The sequence below is a fragment of the Chiloscyllium punctatum genome, chromosome 50 (assembly GCF_047496795.1).
Source record: "Chiloscyllium punctatum isolate Juve2018m chromosome 50, sChiPun1.3, whole genome shotgun sequence".
NCBI classification, from domain to species: Eukaryota; Metazoa; Chordata; class Chondrichthyes; order Orectolobiformes; family Hemiscylliidae; genus Chiloscyllium; species Chiloscyllium punctatum.
The window spans coordinates 7,121,458-7,148,990 of NC_092788.1; positions in this window are offsets into that span (position 1 = coordinate 7,121,458).

The window sequence follows — 27,533 nt, forward strand, 5'->3', positions numbered from 1 at the left end:
TAGCCTGTAGATAAGAAATAGAAAATAAGGTACCATACTCTTCCAGCATGATAGGGTTGCTCTCTCGTTAGACAAAGATGACTGGGGTAGTTTAACTGGACATTCATTATGCCTCAAGTAAGGGAGATGTTGGGTTGGACAGCCCTTTTCAGTCACCTCAGTCAGTGCAGCATTGAACCCACAGTGTTAGTATTAACCTGCATTACAAACTAGCCGTCCAACTGATTGACCTAACCAAGTCCTCACTCAGCTCCTTGGGTTAGATATTGTAATATTATTCCATTCAGATATGTTGTTAGACACCTCTGGAGCAGGTGGAACTAGAAGCAAGCTTCCTAACTCAGAGAGAGGGACAGCATCAGTGAGCAGTAAGAGTGCTCTCTGCCCTAGGCCCAATAATTTTCAGCTGCTTCATAAATGGCTGAAAAATCACAAGTGGGGATGCTTGCCAATGATTATGCAATGTTCAACACCATTCGTGATTTACTCACATACTGAAGCAGTCCTTATCCAAATGGAACATGACCTGGAAAAATGACAATACCATTTCCATTACTCGTGTGCCAGACAACGATTACTTCTAACAATGGAAAATTGAACCACATCCACTAACGTTTAATGCCACCACCATCACTGAACACACAAAATGCAATATCGCGGAGATTACCGTTAACCTGAACTGGACTGACCATATGATTTCATTATCCATTTCTGTGAAGGGCTTATGCTGAAGCATTGACTCTCCTGTACCTCAGATGCTGCCTGACCTGTTTTTCCTTTTCCAGCGCCACTTTTTGACGCATATTGGCTACAAGAATGTGTCAGGGGCTCGAAATTCTGCAGGAATTACTCACCCCAAAATTTCCGAAAGCCTGTCCCCTATTGCTAAGACACATGTTGAATGTGTGTGTGATTGAATACTTCCATTTGCCGGGTGAGTGCAGCTTCACCCCTCATCCACTGACACTCAGTAGCAGCAATACCTGCCATCTACAAGGTGCTGTGCAGAAATTTACCATGGCTCCTTACAACGTACCTCTGAACCCCCGACCATCGAAAAGGACAAGGGAAGCTGATACACGGGACCTGCACCATGTTCGCTTCTGTTCCAAGCCATCTACCATCCTGATTGGGAAGCATATTGCCATTCCTTCAGTGTCACTGTTTCAAGTTCCCTATCTATCAATAAATGCCGTTCCAATCACATTTCATGAATAAATTAACATATAAAAAAAATTTCTAGACCTGTTCAATGGTGGGTTTTGTGAGTTCAGGCTGTTTGGTCCAGACAGTACCTTGCTTGTTGTGAACAGCTGAAGGGATATGATGTTTTGAAACAATCTGTCAGTCTCTCAGAGGCATGGCCTACATACTGAGCACCACAGACACGGCATTGTCATCCCACATTACTGAGCTCTGAGATAGACAGAAGCAACTGAAAACGTACTCATATTTGACTGGAACATGTTTAAACACAGTGATATTGTTGCCACGAAAATGATTATGAGTAAATATTAGCAGGGAGAAAGTGAGGACTGGAGATACTGGAGATAAGAGTCAAAAAGTGTGGTTCTGAAAAAAAAAACCTCAGATGTTCAGGCAGCATCTGAGGAGCAGGAGAATCGACTATTAGTTAACAATATTAATACAAGGGAAAATAATTGTATATTTTCAAAGTCCTTGTACTTAATAACAATTTGGTCTTGGGTGTGGCAATGAGACTCATCATTTCAATTTACTGTGAGTTTTCATCACATTGTTGTTATAACAGTGTATTGAATAAATGGTTGTATTTTGTGCTTATTGGACAATCTAAAAGTTGGTATTATGAAAGGCTATCGGACATTCAGGAAAGAGACTTTACTCAATGGCTGTTAATGGTGAGAACAATGCTGCAAACACTTACACAGAAATAACCAGCTCAAGTAAAACACAAGGTCATTGGGCTGGGATCACACTGGCCATCAATGGAGCTGCACAATTCTGTTTCGATACTGACATTGTGGAGCTAACATACACTGGATATGGTTTATGAGGGATTCAATGTCAGATGCCATGTGCTGCAGGAGTCCATCACCTTTATAACACAGTCCTTCAGGATCGGGTCCAAGGTACAGAATTACAGAGTTTAGGTGGCACACAAGAAGAGATATACTTGCAAGACATGGCTGTTTACAGGTCGTTGTTATAAATATTGAACTGCATCTAGACCAGCGCCATGTGCTAGTCCATTGACCAGTCTGAACCACACACATCTCCCCGTTGTTCAGTTATGTCTCTAACCAGTCTATTGTGAGGGATTGTGCGAGTAACTGCCCAGCTCCAGTTTGGGAGCTCTCTGGACAGAGTTTCGAGATGGCCAGTGTTTTGGAGGTCGTGGTGAGGCCCAATAACACTGTGTCTGAATTCAGGATTTTCCTCAAAGTCATTTTCAACAGCTTTGCTGCCTGCGAGATGGTGTGTTCACTGATCTGAACATGAATCGGCTGTTTACTACAGTCACTGAATTGTGTAATAGTTCGGTGTGCGCTCTGGTAATTCAATTATTGTTCACTTCAACAGTTCTCAACTGAAAAATAATGATGTTTGGTTTATTTTAAAATATGCAAGAAATAAAGTGATATTAACTCTTCATTACAGAAAATGTGAAAGTGACCTGTTATATATTTCCCATGAACTAATCAGCAACAGTCAGATTTTGTCTGTAAAGCAGGATTCTGTGAACAGGACTATGTCCCAGGCAACATCACCACCCTCGTTGGTAGGTTCTGTCCCACTGACAGGACACAGCCAGGCAGAGGGGGACAGCTCCTTGGTATATAGTCAATATAGGGTGGCATGGTGGCTCAGTGGTTAGCATTGCTGCCTTATAGCACCAGGGTCCTAGCTTTGATTCCAGCCTCGGGCAAGTGCCTGTGTGGAGTTTGCACATTCTCCCTGTGTCTGCGTGGGTTTCCTCCCACAATCCAAAGCTGTGCAGCTCTGGTGAATTGGTCATGGTAAACTGCCCAAAGTGTTCATGCATTACTCAGAGAGGCGTGTGTTACTCCTCGGAGGGTCAGTGTGGACTGGTTGGGCCGAAGGGCCAGTTCCCATTCTGTATGGAATCTAATCCAATGATAGTGCTCAGCATTGATGCTGGGTCCTGTGGCTGCTAGACTGCTCTGTGGCAGGTTATGGTGGAATCAATAAAAGGGAAACATATAATTGATCACATCGTCACCGATCTGCCTGCTGCAGATACACCTCTCCATTTCAAACATCAGTAAGAATGGTCACTCCACAATGGGGAGCAAGGGCTATCTTCACATTTTGCAGACCCTCCTCACCATGATATGTAGCCCGTTGAGTACTGAATGGGACAGATTGTAAACAGATTGGATAATTAATGATGATGCAGCCTTGAGGTGCAGAGGGCCATCGGCAGCAGCAGAATCATACTCTGTACAGCTCATTCACTCTTCAACCTCACAGCTAGACAGACCTCCCACTGTACAGTAACCATCACGGCCCATCGTATGTCCCACTCTACGGGAACCATCAAGAGTGGCATGGTGGCTCACAGCGCCAAGGTCCTGGGTTCGATTCTGGCCTCAGGCGACCGTCTGTGTGGAGTTTGCGCATTCTCCCCCGTGTCTGCATGGGTTACCTCCCACAGGCCAGGTGAATTGGCCATGCTAATTATTTAAGTGTTTTAGTCAGAGGGAATTGGGTGTGCGTGGGTTACTCTTCAAAGGGTTGATGTGGACTGGTTAGGCCAAAGGGCCTGTTTCCACACTGTCAGGAATCTAATCTACTCTGCAAGGTTCAAGTCACGAATATGATAGAATAATCAATTGTCTGAATGAGTGCAGCTCCAACAGCACTCTAGTATGGACTTACTAGCAACAGGCAACGCAGTTGCGTGGGGAGGATCATGTCTCACAAAATTAATTGAATGTTTTGAGGAAGTGACAAAATTGATTGATGAGGGCGCGGGGCTGAATGTTGGCCAATTGGACCTTAGCAAGTCCTTTGATATGGTTCCTTATGGCAGGCTCATGAAGAAGGTGAAGTGAACTGGGATCAGCGGTCAGTTAGTAAGATGGATAGAGAACTGCTTGGTCATAGAAGACAGAGTAGTGGTGGAACAGTGTTTTTGTGACTGGAGATCTGTAAATAGATTGGCGGAGTTGCATATTGGGTGGATGAGTACCAGATAATACAGCAGGATATAGGTCAGCTACAGACTTGGACAGAGAAAACACTGATGTAACTTTATCTGGACAGTTGTGACGTGATACATTTTAGAAGGTCTAAAGTATAAAGTGGATGGAAAAACTATTGATTGCATCAACATCCGCAGGATCTTGGTGTACAGCTCCACAGTTCCCTGAAAGTGGTAACACGGGTGGAGAGGGTGATCAAAAAGACTGACGGCAAACTTGCAGACAAGCATCAGAGCATGCAGTATGAAAACTAACAGGTCATATTGCTGCTGTAGAGAAACTTAGTTTGAGTTACATTTAGAATTATGTGCTCAGTACTAGTTGCCACACGATGCTGAAGTGTTGGAGAGGGTATGGAAAGGTTTTACCAGCATGTTGTCTGGTTTGGAGGGTATTACCCAGAAGGAGAAATTGAACACACATGATTTATTTGCACCTGGGCATCATTGACTATGGGGCTACCTGGTAGATATTTACAAAATCATCAGAGGCATAGATAGAAGGACAGCTAGAGGCTTCCCCTCACCACACCCCACCCAGAGTACAAATATCAATTACTCAGGACCATAGGTTTTAGATAAAAGGGAGAAAGTTAAGGCGATGCGATAGGTTAGGGTTTTTTTTTGCTGTTCCAGACAGAATGTGAAAGTGCCTGAAATGCACTGATAGAGGGGAAGAAGCCAATACAGCAAGGTTTAAGAGGGATCTTGGCACAAGTATGAGTAAGTAGGGAACAGAATGACATAGAGGGTATTGGAGCAAAGACTTTTGTTTTAACTTTAGAAGGTCATCCTGTATCAATGCGGGCTTGCTGGGCTGAAGGGCCTGTTCCTGTGCTGGACTGTTCTTTAAGACAAGATTTGAGCACGGGAGTGGCGAGATGCTCACTGAATGATTACTGATGATCAACAGCCACATTATTGTGGATCCCTCCCCTCATCATCTTGCAGCTTCAGATCGTTTCCCAATGTGGGGAAACTGAATATTGAGAATTTGACATGAATGTCAGAGCTGGTACCTGGTGAAGCCACCTTGACCCTCGCTCCTGCAGACTTCTGTCTTGGACACCAACGTCTCCGGGGACACTGCACTGACAGAAGCTGCATGTACTCCACACCCACCAATGCTGGCATCTGACACATGCCAGCTTCACCATGCCATCCCAGTATATCTCCGACCCACCGACAGTACGCTTCTGTACTTCAATGCTGCAGCTCAAGGTGCACTGACAACTCTCATTGCAATGCTGCTACAAGGACGCTGTGCTCAGGGACACACACCCAGCTCATGGTCTGTCCCTCTGGGCTGCTCACTCCGTGTTTGTACACACACAATCCTGCTGCAAGGGCACTGTACTCAGGGACACCCACCCCGCTCATGGGCTGTCTCTCTGGGTTGCTCAATCCATGTTTGTACACATTCACTTTGAACTGACTTGAATGCTCACAGAATTATTGCCTTGCCTTACACTGCCTTTAGCAGCGTTTCTCCTCAGCGACATCTACCAGGCTCACTCATCTGCTGTGTTGTCTTAGTGTTTAGCAGATACACAAACCCAGGAAGCTTGATATCATTGTCCACAGTCAGTCACGGTGCCCAGCACAGTGAGTCAGGGGGAGTCTCAGATCCCAGTCCGGGAGCTTGGACACGGTCAGTCACGGTGCCCAGCACAATGAGTCAGGGGGAGTCTCAGATCCCAGTCTGGGAGCTTGGACACGGTCAGTCACGGTGTCCAGCACAATGAGTCAGGGGGAGTCTCAGATCCCAGTCTGGGAGATTGGACACGGTCAGTCACGGTGCCCAGCAAAGTGAGTCAGGGGGAGTCTCAGATCCCAGTCCGGGAGCTTGGACACGGTCAGTCACGGTGCCCAGCACAGTGAGTCAGGGGGAGTCTCAGATCCCAGTCTGGGAGCTCGGACACGGTCAGTCACTGTGCCCAGCAGTGAGTCAGGGGGAGTCTCAGATCCCAGTCCAGGAGCTTGGACACGGTCAGTCACGATGCCCAGCACAGTGAGTCAGGGGGAGTCTCAGGTCCCAGTCTGGGAGCTTGGACATGGTCAGTCGCGGTGCCCAGCACAGGGAGACAGGGGGAGTCTCAGATCCCAGTCCAGGAGCTTGGACACGGTCAGTCACGGTGCCCAGCACAGTGAGTCAGGGGGAGTCTCAGATCCCTGTCCGGGAGCTCGGACACAGTCAGTCACGGTGCCCAGCACAGTGAGTCAGGGGGAGTCTCAGATCCCAGTGCAGGAGCTTGGACATGGTCGGTCACGGTGCCCAGCACAGTGAGTCAGGGGGAGTCTCAGATCCCAGTACAGGAGCTTGGACATGGTCAGTCATGGTGCCCAGCACAGTGAGTCAGGCGGAGTCTCAGATCCCAGTTCGGGAGCTTGGACACGGTCAGTCAGCCTCTCATGGTTGTTAGGGTCAGGATCCTTCCCCTGTGAGGGGGTGAGGAGTTGACTGTTAGGCTGCCTCATATCCCTCTTCGCTCTTTGTGCCCTAGTGTGGGATGGTTCCTTCCGGAATGTGAGAATTACCAAGTAGGATTAGTGAAATGGAAGTGGTTGGTACAGCTGTTAGTGCTGGCACTACTGGGGGAGAGGTGTCGAGGTGTTCTGAGTGAGTGAGGGGGCAGCACAGACACCAGGCAGAGTTGGGCAGAGGGGCAGAGAAGAGATTACAGAGAGACTGAGAGAAGGTGCTGCATTCAGTGAGGGTGGGAGAAAATGAGCCTTGCTGAGAGGTGGGTGCAGTAACAGAGAGAGAGAGTGAGGGTGAGGTCACAAATTTCAGATGGTGGCACTTACCCTGGTGGAGTGGAGAAGGTCACTGACCTCCTTCCTATACTGCTGGGTATGCACGCAGAAGGCTGGTACCTCACTGACCTAGGGGGCTAGCCTCGGACGAAGCTAGCAGGGTCTGGTGTCATAGCTTCCCCTGCCAGCCCTTTAGGAAGATAATGTCCCTCTCCTGCACCATGCCATCCACCAGAAGCTCAGGGCTTGGCCACAAAGTGAGGCCCCAGTTTTACCCCCTCTGCCATATCCAGGGCAGTTTCAGATTCACAATCCAAGAGTAAAATTACTTTTTAAAAATGGCTTTTGGAAACAGGGAGGCCGGTGCATTCTGGGATATTCAGGCAGAGGGCAGTTGTCATGACAAAGGGGAAAAATCATTGTGTTAGTGTCAGATGAGAGGAAGACCACACGGGCAGGGAGAGTAGTTAATCAGACAGATTGGGGATGGTATCATGAGAAAATGCAATTCACCTTGTGGAGAGAAACCCTCCATAAAACCCGATTAAAATGAGACTTGACCAATCATAAGATGGGTTAGGCCTTTTTCTGTCTGGATCAAAATAGGGATGAAATATTGGGAGCAACAAACTTGGAGCGGACAAATATACAGAAGATTTAAATCCTTAGAAAGAGGCAACGCAATGTTCCAGACTGTTAAAAGAAGCCAGGGAAAATTCCCGGCCTTATAGTTACCTACATTATCCAATCCTCACCGAATGCAGGGATGGTGCTGGAGGCCTGGAGAATGGCTAATACCCAACTTTGTTTAATGTAGAGCAAGGGACTGACTGAATAGGTCGCGGCTGGAATTCTGAGACAGTGGATAAACGGTCACTGAGGAAGTCCCAGGGCCTCAAGGACAGTCGGTCTGGATTTGTGCAAGGAAGATTGTGTGTAATTAATCTGACTGTGTCGGTTTGAGGCACTAACCTGTAACTGCATGTGAATTTCTTGGATTTGACGAGAGATCCCATGGCAGACTGTTTAAAAACAGAAACTCTCGGATCCAGGGGAATGGAGCAAATAACCCAGAGAAGTGCAAGGCAAGGCATTTGGGGACATCAACAAGAGAGAGGAATAAACAATAAATGAGAGTATGGTCAGTGAGGGCAGGTAAATGAAGTAGGCTGGACTGGAAAGGGAATAGAGGAGATCCGTTACCCTGTGACAGTGGAAGTGCAGTTATGGGGAAAGATTGAAAATGGAGGATACTGAGAGGAGATTTGATTGGGGTGCACATAATGTCAGGAGTCTGGATAGAAAGGGAGAGAATACCTTGTTCCTGTTGGAGAGCTCAGTTACCTGTGGCGAATACTTAATGTATGTGGTTGAAATAGTAGAGACGTGATGAGGAAAGTTGTGATTTCACCCAGAGTATGGTCGGGATCTGGGAGTGACACATGGAAGCGGAGTAGAGGCAGAAACTCTCAAACCATTTTAAAAAGGTGTCAGGATCTGCACCTGAAGTGCTACACTGTCTGGGGAGACAGAACTTGGGCTTTAAAAAACAACGTTACATCTTGTGCAATGCAGACAGTGGACAGACGTATCTCCTCTATACTGTGCTATTTTCCAAAGTTTGCAAAGGTGACCAATTTATTAATAAATAAGGATTAATACGCAAGGATGAGGGGTTAGGGCAGAGAGGAGCAGTGTATAAATTGATGAGCATCACAATAATACTGGTCCCATCCTTTATACACATTGCTACATCACTGTGTTGGCCTGTTTATCCTTCCTGTAGAAATGGGGAAAAGATTTGATTATCCAGGTCTGTCGTGGTCACACTACAGCCCCATCTCCATCTGATCTGGTTCACACTATTTAAAGCTCCCATTTCACTGGCCTTGTTGAAAAGTTCCCAGCTTCATTCTTGCCACATTGAAGACTGCTGTCAGTCAACTAATGTTTCTCACTCTCAATTATTGCATTTCATTCTCTACCACTATCCTGAACTTTACAATAAAATGATTGCTGCGCCCCAAAACCATCCCCTACTGACACTGAATCCACTTGTCCCACCTCTTTCCCAAGGACCAGGTCCAATAGTACATGCTCTCTTGGGTTGGATACATACTCCTGCAGTGAGCTCTCCTCCATGTAATCCAGGAACACTTGACCCTCATGACCTTTCACCACCAGTATCTCTGTCTACATCTGGAAACATTACTTTTCTCAGTATAACTAATCTGTAGTATTGTCATCGCTCTCAAATGACCCAGCGTATTTATTGTCTCCATCATTTCTTTGGTTCCTGGCAGACAGACTGTACCTGACAGTTTAATTGCATACTTTTTGTTGTGTAGCTCCAGCCAAATTCTGTCCTTGGACAGATCCTCTTTCTCTTGGACGCCCTAACTAATGCTAATCTAAACCAATACTTCTACCTTCATTCTTTCCCTTCCCTTCTATCATTTTGGAATCCTTTATACCCAGCAATATTTAACACACAGTTCTGCCATTCCTTGAGCCAGCTCTCGGTGATCAGTGCATCAGATTTCCACATACTAATCTACATCTGGAACTCCCTACTTTCCGAGTATTATGTTCATGCAGAGTGCGTCAGATTAAGGCTTCCTTTCTTACTCCATCTTCCAGTAATTAACTTGTTGCTGTAAATTAGTACCAACTGTAGCTCCCATTATTTTGAGAATCCTGGTAGTCTCCTCTACTATTCCTTTTTGGATCCGAAGCACACATGAAGTTATTTTCAATCCCTCCCACACAGCCCACAATGAATTCAGTCCCAGCTCTGTCACGTTAGCCCATCCAGCCTGTCCAGTTGCTGCCTTCCACAGGACCAGTCCCAATGTCCCAGGAAGCTGAAGCCCTTCCTGCTACACCATCGTTCCAGTCACACTCTCACCCACCTAAAACAGAACCACAACAACGAGTACCCGAGCTACAAATCTTCTCCCAAACGTTGAATTGATTATTGGCTCACAATTTCACTTCTCCCTCTTATTTCTGTGCTCAACCCTTATTTCAGAAGTTAAAAAAAAAATTGCTAACTTACAGCAATTAACTGACAGTTGCTAATACCGGTGTATTTATCAGCCAATGAACTTGCAGATTTTTCTGTGATGGCTCTTGCACTTCTTTCAAACTCAGTGCAGGCAGGTTCCAGCAGCAGAAAGTTATCTCTGTGACTCCCAGGGACGTGTAATCCTCCAGCTCCCACTCCACTCCGCTCCCTCACAGGGTCACCGTCTCTGTGACTCCCAGGGACGTGTAATCCTCCAGCTCCCACTCCACCCTGCTCCCTCACAGGGTCACTGTCTCTGTGACTCCCAGGTACGGGTAATCCTCCAGCTCCCACTCCACTCTGCTCCCTCACAGGGTCACCATCTCTGTGACTCCCAGGGACGTGTAATCCTCCAGCTCCCACTCCACCCTGCTCCCTCACAGGGTCACCGTCTCTGTGACTCCCAGGGTCGTGTAATCCTCCAGCTCCCACTCCACTCTGCTCCCTCACAGGGTCACCATCTCTGTGACTCCCAGGGACGTGAAATCCTCCAGCTCCCACTCCACCCTGCTCCCTCACAGGGTCACCGTCTCTGTGACTCCCAGGGACGTGTAATCCTCCAGCTCCCACTCCACTCTGCTCCCTCACAGGGTCACCATCTCTGTGACTCCCAGGGACGTGTAATCCTCCAGCTCCCACTCCACCCTGCTCCCTCACAGGGTCACCGTCTCTGTGACTCCCAGGGTCGTGTAATCTTCCAGCTCCCACTCCACTCTGCTCCCCACAGGGTCACCGTCTCTGTCACTCCCAGGCACGATTCGGCCTTGATCCACAGTGTTGATTTATATCCTCCCACTTTGCTGCCTCTGTAATTCCCAGGTGTGAGTTAGCCTCATGCTCCTGCTCCAAGTTGTTCTGTCACATTATCACTCCCTCTGTGATTCGGTGCTGATTTCGAGGCTCCTGCTCTGCTGTTTCTCCAACTCCAAGTCCCAGTCGGCCTCGATCCTCGTTGCGGATGTATATTCTCCAGGTTTGTGCTGCTCTCTCTCAGGTTCTCTCCATTTGTGACTCCCAGGTAATGGTAGGCCTCAAGCCTCAGCTGAGGTTTATAACATCCCATTCCGCACTGGTCTCTTATAGGATTGCTGTTGTGCCTGGAAGACAGTGGGGAAGGGGAGGATTAGACAGAGCAGAGGGTGTTACAGTGACTGAGCGAGCTGTATGGGATGGAACAGGTTATCTGGGGAGCTAGGCAGACCTGCAGCAACTAAAGAAGTTTACTGGAAGATACAGAGAGTTTCAGACATTGAAGAAGGCAAAGGAATTAGAGAGATAGTGGCTTGTTCATGACGGTGCTTTGTAGAGTCTAAAAGGCTTTTTCTGCGCTGCTGACAGAAATGTGTCGACTTCAACAAATGCAAATTGACAGCCAGCAAGTGGTGTAAGGTACTGGAGACTGTTACATGTTACAGAGTTAGAAGACTTGCAGCAACTGGGCGGAATATAAACTTTTGGAGCACTTGTGACGTTCAAGGACCCTCAGGATGGTGGCACGGTGGCACAGTGGTTAGCACTGCTGCCTCACAGCGCCAGAGACCGGGGTTCAATTCCCACCTCCGGTGACTGACTGTGTGGAGTTTACACGTTCTCCCCGTGTCTGCGTGGGTTTCCTTCGGGTGCTCCAGTTTCCTTCCACAGTCCAAAGATGTGCAGGTCAGGTGAATTGGCCATGGTAAATTGCCCGTAGTGTTAGGTAAGGGGTAAATGTAGAGGAATGGTATGGGTTGCGCTTCGGTGGGGCGGTGTGGACTTGTTGGCCTGAAAGGCCTGTTTCCACACTAAAAAGGACAGGAGGAGGTACAGAGAATGGGAGCATTCCAAATATGGGATTAGAGGAGCTGGAAGTTCTTAGATGGATAAGGAGGATGAAAAGTGGCAATTTAGCACACACAACCATTGTAATTACAGAGATTTAGGAAGGGAACCTGTGCTGTCATTGAATACAGTTATGTGGAGAGTTATAGAAGCTTAACGGTTTACAAATTTAAAAAGGGATAGAGTTGAGGTGATCAGAAGTTTAAACAAGAATAAAGAAATTTTAGAGATGTCAGGCACAGATGGGATTGGATGAGGTGAGATATTGTGAGGAACTACAAGAGTTATAAGTCGGGGAGGATGTCAGATATAAAAGGGAAAGCTGCATTGTCTGTGTGTAGTTACAGACATGAGGAGTGTTGTAGCGCCTGCTGGAGGGTACACGGATAACAACAGTTCCAACGGCTGGTGCAGTGGCTCAGGAAGGCAGCTCCCCATCACCTTCTCAGGGACAACTCCAAATCAACAATAAATACTGGCCCAGCCAACAAAGCTCATCTTCATGAATGAAGGAATAAAAGATCTACAAGTAGCACTGAGATCACTCAGGAAGTATCTTTCAACAGTACTTCATAAACCCGGAACAACTATATCCTGGAAGGACAGGAGCTCCGGGTACATGGGAACACCAGCATTTCCAAGGTGCCCTCCAAGGCACACTCCATCCTCCCAGCACTGTGTCTGTCCCTACACCCAAAGGACTGCAGTGGGTCAGGAAGGCAGCTCCCCACCACCTTCTCCAGGGAATTACAGATGGGAAGGTAATGGGGAAACTCTGCTGTTTAAAGCCAGACAGAAAAATAAATCCAACAGTGGGTGTGAAATGAAATTTCCCTATCACAACAACATGCTGAGCATGGAGAGAGGATTTGTCTGATTGGCACAAGACAGAGAGTGTGAAGAAAGGGGTCTTTTTCACGATGGGAACTGGTGATGAGAGGAGTTCCGCAGGGGTCAGTGTTGGGACTACACTCTACACGTTATTCGTTAAGAGTCTGAACAAAGGATGTGAAGGGGTACGAGAAATGGGTATCCAAGAAAGATCTCAGGGATGAAATTTGTGTCATATGAGGAGCAGGTGAAGTCTCTGGGTCTGCACTTGATGAAGTTTCAGAGGCAGTGGCAGAATCTCATTCAAACTTACAGAATACTGAGGGGCCTGGATGGAGTGAACGTGGGCAAGATGTTTCAACGAGCAGGAGAGACTCGGGGCCAAGGGCACAGCTTCAGAGTGAAGGGACGACCCTTCTGAATAGAGATGTGGAGGAATTTATTCAGTCACAGGGTGATGGATCTGTGGAACTCACTGCCTCATGGGGCTGAGGATGCGAAGTGATTCAGTGTATCTTACTCAGAGATAAGCAGGTTCTGGATGAATAAGGAGATCAAGGGTTACAGGGAGTGAGAGAATGGGGTTGAGAAACAATTCATACACAATCGAATAGTGGAATAGACCTGATGGATTGAATGGTCTAATTTTACCCCTATATATGATGGTCTTATGGACTGCGCTTATTCCGTAAGTTTCTAAGTGTGCAGTTAGTATTTCTGGCATATCGTTTAACATACATTCCAGCACTTTCGTGATTATTGCTGTCAGCTCTTGGTTTCAGATCAACTGCAGAAAGCTACACCATGGAGTATCTTGGGAATCCTGGTGTATAAATCTCAGAAAGGTAGCATACAGGGCCAGCATGACATAGAGAAGGTAAATGTAATGCTGGCATTGATTTCAAAGGGAATGGTGAATAAAAATAGGGAAGGCTTGTACTAAATATAGAGGACTCCAGTCAGCCTGCACTGAGAATACTGTGAACAGGTTTGGTCCCCTATCTGGAGGGAAAATGTCCTTGCATTGGAGGCAGCCCAGAGAAGGTTCACCAGGCTGGTCTTCAAAATGGAGGGATATTAATGAGAAGAGGTGGAGAGGTTGAACTTGCCGTCGTTAAAATTTAGAAAATGAGGCAAATTTATTGATACACCAAAGATTCTTGTGTTCTGACAGATTCGGTACTGAGACATTGTTTCACTGAGCAAGGAGCTGTAACCGGAGATGAAGGGGAATACAGTTACCAGAGAAGCTAACAGAGAAAAGCTGGGCTGTAGAGACTGGTGGATGTTACAGAGTTCGGTGGTTTGAGATCAGGTGGTTATCGGGCTGAAAGATGTCAAGTAGAGTTACAGGATTATCGGTTCTGAAGGATTTCCAAAGATTGGAAGGAATATAGGGACTAGAGATTACACAGATGCACTGGAGAGTAGACAGATGGGGTGGTTTTGGAGCTACAGGAGTTAATAGAGAAAGGGAGGATTGGAGGGACTGGAGAGTACACAGGTAGGGGTGGTAGTTGGAGCTGCAGGAGTTTATAGAGACTGGGAGGATTGTTGGCGCTGGTAATTACACTGACATGGACAAGCGTTGGAGCTGCAGGAGTGAGTGAGCTAGGGAGGTTTGAAGGGGCTGGATCAGTTCACACAGCCAGGGAGAAGTGTAGGGATTGGAGGAGCCAGAGATGCTGAGGGTTGTAGGGCTGCAGAAGTTCAGAGAGTTACTGAGCACTGGGAAGGCAGGTTTACAGCATTCCTATCAGCTACACAGAGATGTGGAGTGCTGTTCTGGAGTGGCTTACAGAAATCGACAGGGTTGCAGATACTGGAAGATATTACAAAGACAGTGAGCTGTAGTATTTGAGGAGGTTACAGCGACAGGATGGATTGAGGTGTTGGTGGCTGCTGCAGGTGTTAAAGGTGCTGCAAGGGATCAATAACCTTACATTGATCAGGGGGATTGGAAGCTCTGGAGATAAAGAATGAGAATTGCAGTAACTGAAGAATATCACAGAGATGCAGAGTAACATATGAGTTAGAGGAGTTATAACATGAGATGGGCTGTATTCAATGGAGTCAGGGAAGATACAGGGAGATCTGAAGGGATTACAGGTGATCAAAAGGACGGAGAGTCTTCTCACTGTCGGATTGGGTCAGTTTACGCAGGCATGGGCTTTTTAATGGAATTGTGCTACTTACAGGGATTAAGAGAGTTGTATAGAATTGAGGAAAGAAGATAGATATGGAAGGCTGTAGTTAATGAAGACTTTTGTTGATGTCAGATGCCGAGGTTCTGGAAAGAATATGGACCGGCAAGCTGTACAATCTGTCAGAGGTTACAGAGACAGGAACAGCAATAGATCCTGGAGACACTAACACAGATAGGGAGTATTGCAGACACTGGAGGAAGTTTCTGCTTTAGGGATGGTTGTAGGGGAGTGTAATGTTTACACAGATAGGGGTGTAAGACCTGGAGAAGGTTATGGAGATGATTAGATTGGTGGGGAGACCGGAGGAGCTTACATTGACAGGGCGGGTGATAGTGACAGGAGGATGTTACATAGATAGTAAGTCTTGTAGAAACTGCTCGGGAGAGTCACAAGCCTTGGAGCTGGTTCCACAGATTTATGGTTTTACAGGGTCCTGAGAGGATTACCCAGATAGGGAGGTTTGTAGGATGTCCACATTTTCAGAGTGTTTCAGGAATGGAAAAGGTTACACAGTTAAGGAGGGATGTTGGAGCTGTGAAAGTTCACAGAGACTCGGAGGTTTGAAGGGGTTGGGGCTGATTATTGATAGATGGATATATTTAGGGGCAGTAATATGGAACGCAGAGGGAGAATTTAGATTAGATTCCCTACAGCATGAGAACAGGTACTTCGGCCCAACAAGTCCACACCAACTCTCCAAAGAGTAACCCACCCAGACCCACTTCTCTCCGACAATGCACCTAACACTATGGACAATTTAGCATGGCCGATTCACCTGACCTGCACATCTTTGGACTGTGGGAGGAAACTGGAACACCTGGAGGAAACCCACGCAGACACAATGAGAAGGTGCAAACTCCACACAGACAGACAGTCACCTAACGCTGGAATCGAACCTGGGTCCCTGGCACTGTGAGGTACCATCGCTCACCACTGAGCCACCATGCTGCCAAAATTGCAGAGTTACAGAAAGGGAGAGTGTTTGAGGTGCTGGGAGGACTGTAGGGAGAGGACGAGCAAACAGAGATGTGGAGTGCTGCTGTGGCTTGAAAAGGGTCTGGAGGTGTTCATATCGGTAAGGAGGTCGGGAGGGTTGGGAGAAGGTTACTGTGGTCGTGTGGTGCTATAGGCCAGGAGGCAGGAGTGTGATCGGACCTGCAGGAGGTTACAGTGATATCATGTTTTCTTGGGGCTTGAGGAAAGTACACAGGTGGGTATTTTGCTCATAGCTGGAAGGTTTTACAGAGACGGCATTACTGTAAGCATCGTGCAAAACTATAGAAATGGGAATTATTGTACTGAGTGCATGAGATTATTGTATGAGATTATTGAGATTGGTCATATCATCGAGACTGGAGCAATTTACACAAAGGGACAGTCGTCAGCATCGGAGTAGGTTTCAAATATACAGCGGGAATTTGGGAGGGGTGGAGGTTACAGAAATAGGAAAATTTCTGGGAATTACAAGCATTCAAGACATTGGCACAAACAAGTTAGACTGAAAGGCATGTTTCCTTGCTGTATAACTCTATCACATGACAAAAGATAGCGTGAGGAGGGACTATAGAACAGAAAGATCCCAGGTTTCAATACCATCTCCTTGAGGGAGGCCTGCTTTCCCCTCTGTTGTACTGATCCTCACTAAGATAGCACAGGCCTGAATTGATAACTGTCAGCTTACTGTATTGACATAGGAAGGCTCAGTACAGCAGAGATGAAAATTAACAAGAGGTGGGGATTGAGCCTGGGACCATCATGCTCTGTGTTTACCCTTCAACACTGTATCTGTGTCACGTCTTCTGGACCAAAGTTCAATCCCCTAAATACACTCTGCTCTCTTCACTGTGAGTTATCTTACCTCGCTGCAGGATTTACTGAAGGCTCCAGATCTCACTCTGCATCTCTCTGGCTGACCAACTGTCTTCAGTGTGGTGATGGACGAATCAGGAATTGGGAATTCTGTTGAGTCAAGAGCATCCTGGGTATCTACAGGAAATAGAGAAACAGACAGAATGGGAAATTACACTGATGCAGTGAGGGTTACACATGGAGACTGGCACTGAGTTCCACAGAGATCTGGAAAATCCCAGTCTCCATCCCTGGTCTGAGTTGCCTCATCTCCCTGGAGTGGAGAATTCTGTTGGCTCAGGATTTGGAGTAGCTGCAAAAGGTGCAGTCACCGGCCTCAATTAGACCCTCACAGTGACAGACACCACATGGAGAGAGACTGTGTGATATCACCAGAGTGCAGGAAGGTATCAGGATCAAATCACGGTCAGGAAGAAGGTGCACTGGGATCAGTACTCAGGGATGAGGGAGCTATCAGTGGACCAGGCAATGACCTCGTGTTACTCTCACTAGACTGTTCATCCAGAATTTAATGCCAGAGTCAGGGATACACATCTAACCGCTTAATTATACCCTTTCAGTAAGCAAATCTGTTATCGGCTGCCAGTCTGGCCTACACATGAATCCAGACCCAGGGCAATGGGATTGACGCTGAAATGCCCACTGTAATGATCTGACAAGCCACTCAGCTCTAAGGCTGGTCAGGGTGGGCATGCGATGCTGACCAGCCAGAGACAGCAATATCCCATGAGTGATTTAAAATCAACACTGCTGGGAGCAGTGTCCTGGCCAATCATGTCGGTAGGTTTATGGATAGGGCTTTAAACTGACATGGAGGGTGCAGGGACATAGTTCAGATGAAAGGAGCTTTCCAAATCCAAAGAGAAAATGTGAAGCCTCGGAACAGCATGGGAATGTGACTGAAGACAAGCAGAAAGGAACAGGAAGGGACAGAGTTTAACTAAAACTGTACATCAATGAATCGGTTTGTGACAGGACATTGTGGGGAAGAGGAAATTATAATGTTGTCTTGATTTGGAATGGACAAAGTATCTACAATAATGTAATAGACTTGGGACACAGAGATAAATGAGACTTAGTCACCAGACAGACGTGATTACAGGGTGAACAAAAGGTGGAACATAAATATTCAACAGTAAACAGCCTTACAGGATCTCAGGCAGAATGGAAAAGCAAGATGGGAACCCTAACACTAATGGATAACAAAGGTATTACAGAGAAAGCATTTGGCCTCAGATTATGCAGCTGAATCAGCCTGAATGCAAATTCTGGGTGCGATGTGTCAAAAACACAAGCAGGAGAACAGTTTTCATGCTGCCTTGCCGTATTTCATTGCTCATCCCTGCATTAAACAGGAATTCATTAGAAATTGTAGCAAAGATGGTGTGAAAATTTTTGGAGACTTCAATCTTTGTGTAATCTGGGACAGACACATTAGCAAGAGTGATATTATCCGAGATCCTCCTTGAATGTTTTTGTAGGTGTTTCTTTGAATAACGCATTGTTCAAATAGCTACGATGTATCTATCTCAGATCGACGGTTGGGTGATGAAGCTGAGTGAATGAGTAATATCACACCAAGATCCTCCAAGAAATTATACTGGAATTCAAAGAGATTATGACATTTTAAAGTGACCATAAAGCACACCCGAGCATCAGTAACAAAGCCCATTATATGATTTTGGGAGAGAACTGACCAAGGTAAACAGGGGAAACAGACTGAAATGTCAGGCTGTAAATGAACAGTGGAACACATTTAGAGCCAGAGAGTCCGAGAGACGTACAGCACACAAACGGACCCTTCGGTCCAACTCGTCCACACCGACCAGATATCCTTTCCTAATCTCGTCCCATCTGCCAACACTTGGCCCATATCCCAATAAACCCTTTTTATTCACATACCAATCCAGATGCTTTTTGAATGCAACAATTATACCAGCCTCCACCACTTCCTCTGGCAGTACATTCCATACATAACCTCACTCTGCGTGAAAAGGTTGCCCCTTAGGTCCCTTTTAAATCTTTCATCTCTCACCTTAAACCTACTCCCTCCATTTCTGGTCTTCACTACCCCAGGGAAAAGACCTTGTCTGTTTATCCTATCCATGCCCCTCATGATGTTATAAACCTCAAGAATGTCACCCCTTAGCCTCTGATGCTCCAGGGAAAACAGTCTCAGTCGTTTCAGCCTCTCCCGATAAGCTGAAATCCTCTAATCCTGGCAGCATCCTTGTAAAACTTTTCTAAACACTTTCAAGTTTCACAACATCCTTCCAATAGGAAAAAGACTAGAACTGCATGCAATATCCCAAACGTGCCCTAAACAGTATGCTGTACAGCTGCAACATCACCTCCAAACTCCTATAATCAATGCTCTGAACAATAAAGGAAAGCATACTAACACCTTCTTCACTATCCGCTTACCTAGGTAACACTTACGGGGGCATGGGTGTGGACATGGATTGGACAGTGGGTGTGGTGGGTGGGGGGCGGTGTTGAACGGGTTTGGGGATGGGCTAAGGGTGATGTAGGATGTGTCTGGGAGTTGGGGGCAGGCAGCGGGTGGAGGGTGGTGTCAGACAGTTTTGGGGGCAGGATTCGCTGTTGGGTCGGTTTGGGGGGGGTGACGTTGAGAGGCGGGTGGGGGCGATGTTGGATGGGTTTGGAGGTGAGCGGGGTGTGTTTTCGGGGTTTGGCAGAGTGTGGGGGCTCACTCATGGCTTGCTGCTGCCTAGTCACCTGAACAGGGAGCAGACTGGACTGAAAACTACGAGCCCCAGAGGAAAGGTATTGAATCGATTAACCGAATAATCAATTATCCGAACGAAATAGTGCCCGCCCATCTCGTTCAGATAATCGGGGTTCCTCTGTAAACCATCTGGAATATACCCTAGTGTTGTGTGAGTTTTACCTTCACCCAATCAACCCCTGCTCGATCCTGCTGAATGGCCCCAATATTGGCCCAGTTCCAGTTTAAGACCAAAATCTGTCAACCTGCCTGATCTTTTTCCACAACTATGTTAAAACAACGACAGTTGTGGTGACTGGACGCAATGTGCTCTCCGACTGACGCTTCACTCACTTGCCTGACCTCGTTTTAGATTAGATTATTTACAGTGTGGAAACAGGCCCTTCGGCCCAATAAGTCCACACTGACCCTCCGAAGAGCAACCCACTCAGACCCATTCCCCTACACCTAACACTAAGGGCAATTTAGCATGGCCAATTCACCTGACCTGCACATCTTTGGACTGTGAGAGGAAACCGGAACACCCGGAGGAAACCCACGCAGACACGGGGAGAATGTGCAAACTCCACACAGACAGTCACCTGAGGTGGGAATTGAACCTGGGTCATCTGGCGCTGTGAGGCAGCAGTGCTAACCACTGTGCCACTGCGCCACCGTGCCGCCCACCATCCTCTGAGTAGAGATCCAGTGTTGCACCCGCCTGAGTAGCATTCCGCCCTCTACGTCTTGATTGAGGAAACTTTCTTGGACACATTTTACAATTTCCACCCAGTACGGACCTTTTACACTCTGGGTGACCCAGCCAATCCAGGGGAAGTTAAAATCTCCATCCAATACTACTCTATTATTTTTATAGGTACCTGCAAACTCACTACACATTTGCTCCTCTCGTACCCGCTGGCTATTTGAGGGTCTAGAACACGATCCCAGCAGACTGACCATCTCCTCTTTGTTTCTAGCCTATAAATTTATGGCCTCATTTGGTGACTGCTTAAAAGAATTGTCTCGATGCACAGGTGTTATGTCCTTCCTAATCAAAAGGACAACTCCCCCTCCTCACTTACTTGGTCCTCTGTCCCGCCTGTAGTTTCTGTATCCTGGAACACTGAGCTGCTGGTCCTGCCCTTCTCTCAGCCATGTTTCTGTTATGGCTATAATATCCCAGTCCCCAGAGCTAATCCATGCTCTGAGCTCGTCTGCTTTACCAGTCAGGCCTCATCTATTGAAATAAATGCCCTTTAAACCGGATATCTTTCCCTCCCTAGACTGTGCTCCTGGATATCCTGAATAGGTAACTTGCTCTTGATGGCTGATGTATATCCCCTGACTTTTCGATGGTCCCTCTCACTCAGAATCTCAACTCCCTGCCAAACTAGTTTAAATCCTCCTGGGTAACACGAGCAAATCTCCTCCCTGGGATACTTGTGCCCCTTTGCTTCAAGTGCAAACCCATCCCCTTTGTACATGTCACCTCTACTCCAGAAGAGATCCCAATGACCCAAGAACTGAAAACCCTGCCCACTATACCAGCTCCTCAGCCACACATCCATCCGGCCTACCTTTCTATTTCTATCCTCACTGGCACTTGGCACTGGGAGTAATCTGGAGATCATTAAGGTCAATATCCTGCTTTTTTAACTTCTCACCTGACTCCCTGTACTCATTCCACAGGACCCCATCCCTTTGTCTACCTCTGTCATGTGGATCTATGTGCACAATGACCTCTGGATGTTCACCCTCCCCCTTCATAATGTTCAATAACGACTCAGAGACATCCTTGATCCTGGTACCTGGGAGGCAGCACACCATCCTGGGGTCTCCTCTGGAGCCACACAGTCTCCTGTCTGTCCCCCTCACAACTGAGCCTCCTATCAGTATCACGATCATTACAGTGGATCTGGCAAACAGAGACAGGGAGGAACTCCCTGCAGTTGGGTCCATGTTAGGAAAGTGGAGTATTTTAAAGTGATGCAGTGAGAACGCAGGGCCAGTGTGCTCCTTGAAGAGTGAATCGTAAAGGCAGCAAGTCCAGGGAATACTGATCAAGTGAATACCGGGAGTTTGATAAAGAAAATACAGTGCAATAAAATCAGGTGAAGCCCTTCACAAGTATAGAGAGTGCAAGGGGATTGTGGAAAATGAGGGACAAGCAATGGTCATGAAATATATTTGGCAGATACGATTGCGGAAAAGCCTCAAGTATTTTATCAGCATCGTGAGAGTAAGAGGATTCCCAACGAAAGAGGGAGGCCTGTGAGAAACCAAAGGGACAATCTGTGCATGGAGCCAGAGGAAGCAGGTGAGGTCTTCAATGAATACTTCCCATCTGTATTCACACAGGTGAAAGACACTGTCGCTGGGGATTTCAGTTGGGATGCTGAGGTTCCAGAATATGTTAAGGTCAATAAGGAGGAGGTATTAAATGTTTTCACAGGCATAAAGGTGGAGGAATCCCCAGTGCCCAGGGAAATGTATCCCAGGCTGCTATGTCATTCAGAGAAGGATATCTGCCCATCCTCACATGGTCTGCACGACATCCCCACAGCAAAGTATTTGCCTCCCAATTACCCTCTTCAAAGGCCAAGCAAGTTACTCAGTTCAAGGGCAGCTAGGACTGGGCAAGAAAGGCTGGTCAGCCAGAGACACCCATACCCCATACCTGGGACAGGGTTCAGGTGAAAGGAACTTTCCAAATCCAAATCCAAAGAGAAAAGGTGAAGCAACGGAACAGCATGGGGATGTGGCTGAAGACAAGCAGAAAGGAACAGGAAGGGACAGAGTTTAACTAAAATTGTACATCAGCGAAAAGATTTGTGACAGAAAATTGTGGGAAAGAGTAAGTTATATATTTTTTTAAATGGACAACGTCACTTTAATAAGGTAGATGGATTTGTGACACAGAGATAAAAGAGATTTAGACACCAGGAAGACATGGATACAGGGTGAACAAAAATATTCAATGGTTCACAATCTTGCGGAAACTCAGGAAAAATGATTAACACTAAAAATAATGGATAGCAAAGACATTACAGAGAAAGCATTTGGCTGCAGATCATGAAGTAGAGTCAGTCTGAATGTAAATTACTACTTGCCAAGGACACAAGCAGCAGAACAGTTTTAGCCACTGAACAGCATACCATTGCTCATCATTGCATTACGCAGGGACTCATTGGAATTTTTTAACAAAGGCATTGTGATAATATTGGAAAACTTCAATATTTGTATAATCTGGGACAACACACGGTCAACATTGATATTGGAAAAGGGGTTCGGAGAATTTTGTTTTTCAGTGTTTCTTTGAAAAAACACATTGTGCAACTGTTAAGGGACATAACGAACGCAGAGCGACCATGTAATGAAACTTAGTGAATGAGTCATGTCACCTGCAGAGATCCTTCGGGAAATTGTGATAAAGTGCAGTTTAAAGAAATAAAAAGTTTGAAAGGGATTCACAGAGGACAAGCTACAACTAGAAACAAAAATAGCCAATTACATGTGTGTGAGAGGACAAATGACCAAGGTAAACAGGCTAAACAGAATGAAACATGTGTCTGTAAATGGACAGCAGAAAACATTTGAAGGAACAGTATAAAACACTCAACACAAGGACATTCCATTGAAACAGTATAAACCTCAGCAAGAAATCCCCACTGGTCCCGCACTCAGGACAAAATTGATCATACTAGATTATGAGGCTGAGAAGATCACCAAAAAGTACTTAAAATCCTGAAGTGAGAGAGTGTTTTAGGAGTAAGTGTTAAAGGGATTGCAAAGGGTATGCTAGCAGGAGGGCGGCATTGGGAAAGGGAACCATGGTCAAGGTTTATTGACACAATAGGAACAGGGAGAGATGAAGGTGCTGGAGGTGGTGAGAGTGTTACAGAGAGTGGTCAGGGTCTGAACGGTGTTACAAAGCCAGTACGGATTGCTGCAGCTGGAGGGGTTTGCAGAGGTAGGGAGGGACATATGCATTTTTATTTATTCAGTCATGGGATGTGGTTGTCACTGCCTGGACTAACATTCTTTGATCCAACTGCGAATTACCCAGAGGGTAGCTCAGAGTCAGCCATATTGCTGTGGGTCTGGAGTCAAATGTTGGCCAGACCAGGTTAGAATATTTAATGCCCTTCCTTAAAGGAAGTAAGTGACTAGAGGAGTTCTTCCTCCTGATCAACAATGTTTTAATGGTGGTCCCACCAATGTCTTTTACAGCCACAACATGACATCCCAACTCTTACTCTTAATGCTCTCCCCAATGAAGGTAACCACCCCAAAGGACTGCTTCACCAGCCTGTCAACCTGTGACACCACACTCAAAGAACTGTCTACCTGCATCCCTGGGTCTCTGACTGACAACCCTACCCAGGGCCCAAACATTAACTGTACAAGACCCACCCTGGTTTGTTTCACCAAAATGGAACACCTCACCTTTATCTAATTAAAGTCCATCTGCTATTCTTCAGCCCACTATCCCAGCAGTACTGTTCATCCTGTTGTATCATAGATAACCTTCTCCACTGTCCACTTTACCACCAATTTCAGTGTCACCCAAAATAATTACTTACCAGGAAACCAATATTTCCATCCAAACCATTTATCCAAATGACAAACAACAGTGGACCCACTCCACCGCTGGTCCCATGCCTCATGTCAGAAAAACAATATGTCTCCCATCACCCTATGTCTACAACCATCAAGCAAATTTTGTATCCAGTTCACTAGCTCCTCCTGAATGCCATATCCTTTTACACTGATCTGAGCTTATTACTCGGTTTTCCAGACAGAACATAGAACGCAGAACAGTTCAGTCCAAGACCCTTCGGCCATGCTGCTATGCTAACATTTTATCCGACTGTAATATCAAACTAGCCTCCATACCCTTCATTTTACTCTATCCATGAGTCTGTCCAAGAGTCTATTAAATGTCCCGAATGTGTCTAATTTTACTAGAACCATTGGCAGTCCATCCAACCACATAACATTCTCTATTCTCTTATCCATCTTCCAATCACCTTAAAATTATGCCGCCTTGTAATAGTCATTTATGCCATAGGAGAAAAAGTCTCTGACTATTCACTCACTCTGTGCCTCTCATCACCTTGTTCACCTCTACCAAGTCACCCCACCCCCTTCTTAACTCCAATGAGAAAAGCCTTAGCTCCCTCAAACTTTCTCCATAAGAAATGCCCTCCATTCCAGGCAGCATCCTGGTAAATCACCTGTGTACGCTCTCTAAAACTTGCACATCCTTTCTGTAAAGATGGGATGAGAAGTGAACACAATATTCCTAGTGTGGTTCGCCAGGTCACTATAAAGATGCAGTAAAACCTCATGGCTCTTGAAATCGATCTCCTTGCTAAGAAAAGCCAACACAACATATGCCTTTTTAGTCAACCCTATCAATGTGCGTGGCAACTTTGAGGGATCTATGGACATGGACGCCATGATCTCTCTGTTCCTCCACACTGCCAAGTATTCTGCCTTTCACCCTGTATTCTGTATTCAGGTTCGACCTTCCAGAATGCATCACTTCACACTTTTCCAGATTGAACTCCATCTGCCACTTCCAGCCCAGCTCTGCGTCCTGTCAATATCACATTGCAACCTCCAACAGCCCTCCACATTCCCCACGACTCACCAACCTTCATGTTATTGACAAACTTACTAACCCAGACTCCAACATCCACATCCAACTCATTTACAAAAATCACAAAGAGCAGAGTCCCAGAGCTGATTGTTACAGAACACCACTGGTCACTGAGCTCCAGGCTCAATACTGTCCATCTGCTGCCATACTCTGTCTTCTCTATGCCATCCGATCCTGTATCCAGACAGACAGATTTCCCTGTATCCCAATCATCCTTCATTTCTGAATGAGCCATCAACATATTCTGTCATATCCTCAAAGAATTCAATAAGGTTTGTGAGGCATGACCTGCCCCTCACAAACCCATACTGTCTCTAATTTAACTTTGGCTTTCCAAGTAGTCATAAATCCGTTCTTTAGAGTCCTCGCCAATAATCTGCACACCGCAGACATTAGACCAAATCTGTAATTTCCAGAATTCTACCTCTGTAATATGGTCCAGACGCTACAAATCTTATCTCCTCTGCCATGTTCCCCAGAAGCGCACTGGAGCGTGGTGGGGATTACAGAGTCAGGGAGGGATATCAGGACAGGAGGTTTTTGCAGACAGTAGGAGGGTTGCAATGCCAAAAGGAGGCTTCAGTTATTGTGAGGTTTCATGGTGATGAAGGCATTTGAGGAGGGAGGGGGATTGTAGGGAAATGACAGGTTTCACAGTTTAGGTGCTTTGTTAGGACTGCAAGTGGTTACTGAGTCGGGGAGGTTTAAGCACTGGAGGTTGTTACATAAACATGTGGTTTTGATTGCAATGCAGGAAGAGGATTCAGGAAGCTGGAGAGTATGGGGTCTGAACGAGGTTACACAAATGGGAAGAGTTGTCAGGGGCGGAGGTGTTTACAGAGACAGCAATGGTCTGATCTGGAGCAGAGGACCCAGATTGGGAGGAATGTGGGGACTGGAGGTGGTTTCACAGGGAGGGAGGACCATAGACCCACAGGAGGTTACAGAAATGTGGGGAGCTGTAGGGCTGACGGGTTCATGGAGTTGGGAATGCTGGGAGGGATAAAGAACTTTACAGGGATAAAGATGTTTGTAGGACAGGGCTGGATTACACAGACAGGGACTGTTTTAGGGAGCTGAGCAGATTACAGAGATAAAGAGATTTGTATCATCTGGCGGAACAAACAGAGATATGGAGGGTCATCGTGACTGAAGATGTTTATAGATATAGGAAGGCTTAGGTTCTGGGGGTTATTTAGACATGGAGGCTGTGGAATCTGGATTCTTTTTTGAGAGATTAGGTAGCAAGTTTGGTTGGATACAGTTTCACAGATAAGGGAGCATAGCACAAAAAGGAGGAAGTTCCTGCGGTAGGGAGAGTTAAAGTGGAGAGTAACATTTACACAGATGGTTGTAAGAGCTGGAGAAGATTATGGAGATGAGTAAAATGTTTGGAGAAACAGGAGGAGCTTACATTGACAGGGTGGGTGATAGTGACGGGAGGATGTTACATTGTAAATGAGGCTTGTACGAACAGGATCGGGAGAGGAACAGGCATTGGAGTGGGATCTACAGATTGGGAGTGTTGCAGGGACCTGAGAGGATAACACAGAGAGGGATGGTGGCAGGGTCCCCACAGACTGATGGCATTTTAGGGACTGGAAGAGGTTTGGTAGACAGGGAGGGCTGGAAGCGCTGCAGGAGCTTATGGAGAGTTGAAGAGTTGGAGCAGTTCACAGAGGGAGGGTTCTCCGATAGGAGTAGGTCACAGATAGTGAGGGTTGTGTCCTCTGAGTAAGTCAAAAAGAGGAGAGTTTTCGCATCTGGAAGAGGTTACACTGACAGGGACAGTTGAAGAGACTGAAGCAAAAATGCATGGAGAAGGTTACACAGATAGGGAGGTGAGTAGGGACTGAAGGTGAATACACAGACATGGAGGGTTGTATTGTTAGACGGAGCTGGGAGGGATAGGGACTGGTGTAGGGATTGACACAGATAGGGAAGGTTGTGTTTTTGGTGAAGGTTACACTGATAAAGACAGGGTTAAAGATTGTTTAATGGACTACAGAGGAGCTCAGACAGAATGTATTATGGGGAGTGGAGGAGATTACAGACACAGAGATGGCTGTCGGTTTGAAAAGAGGTTCTACAGATCCTCAGTGCTGTAAGGCTGGTGGGAGGTTACAATAATAAGGGTTACTTACATTTAATGACTTTTTTTGATATAGTGAAAGTCTCAGAACGGGACTGTCGAAAGGAAGTATAGACAGTCCAGATGAGTTTACAGAGATATTAATGTTTTTGGGGGTTTCAGAATGGAACAGTGATTGGGAGTGATGCAACGAATGGCAAGAGTTATAGGGATTGTTCTAAAAGCAGGAAGCGGTGACAGTCATATCGATCTTTGTAAAGACTAGAGAAGCTGACATCGCCAAGGAGTG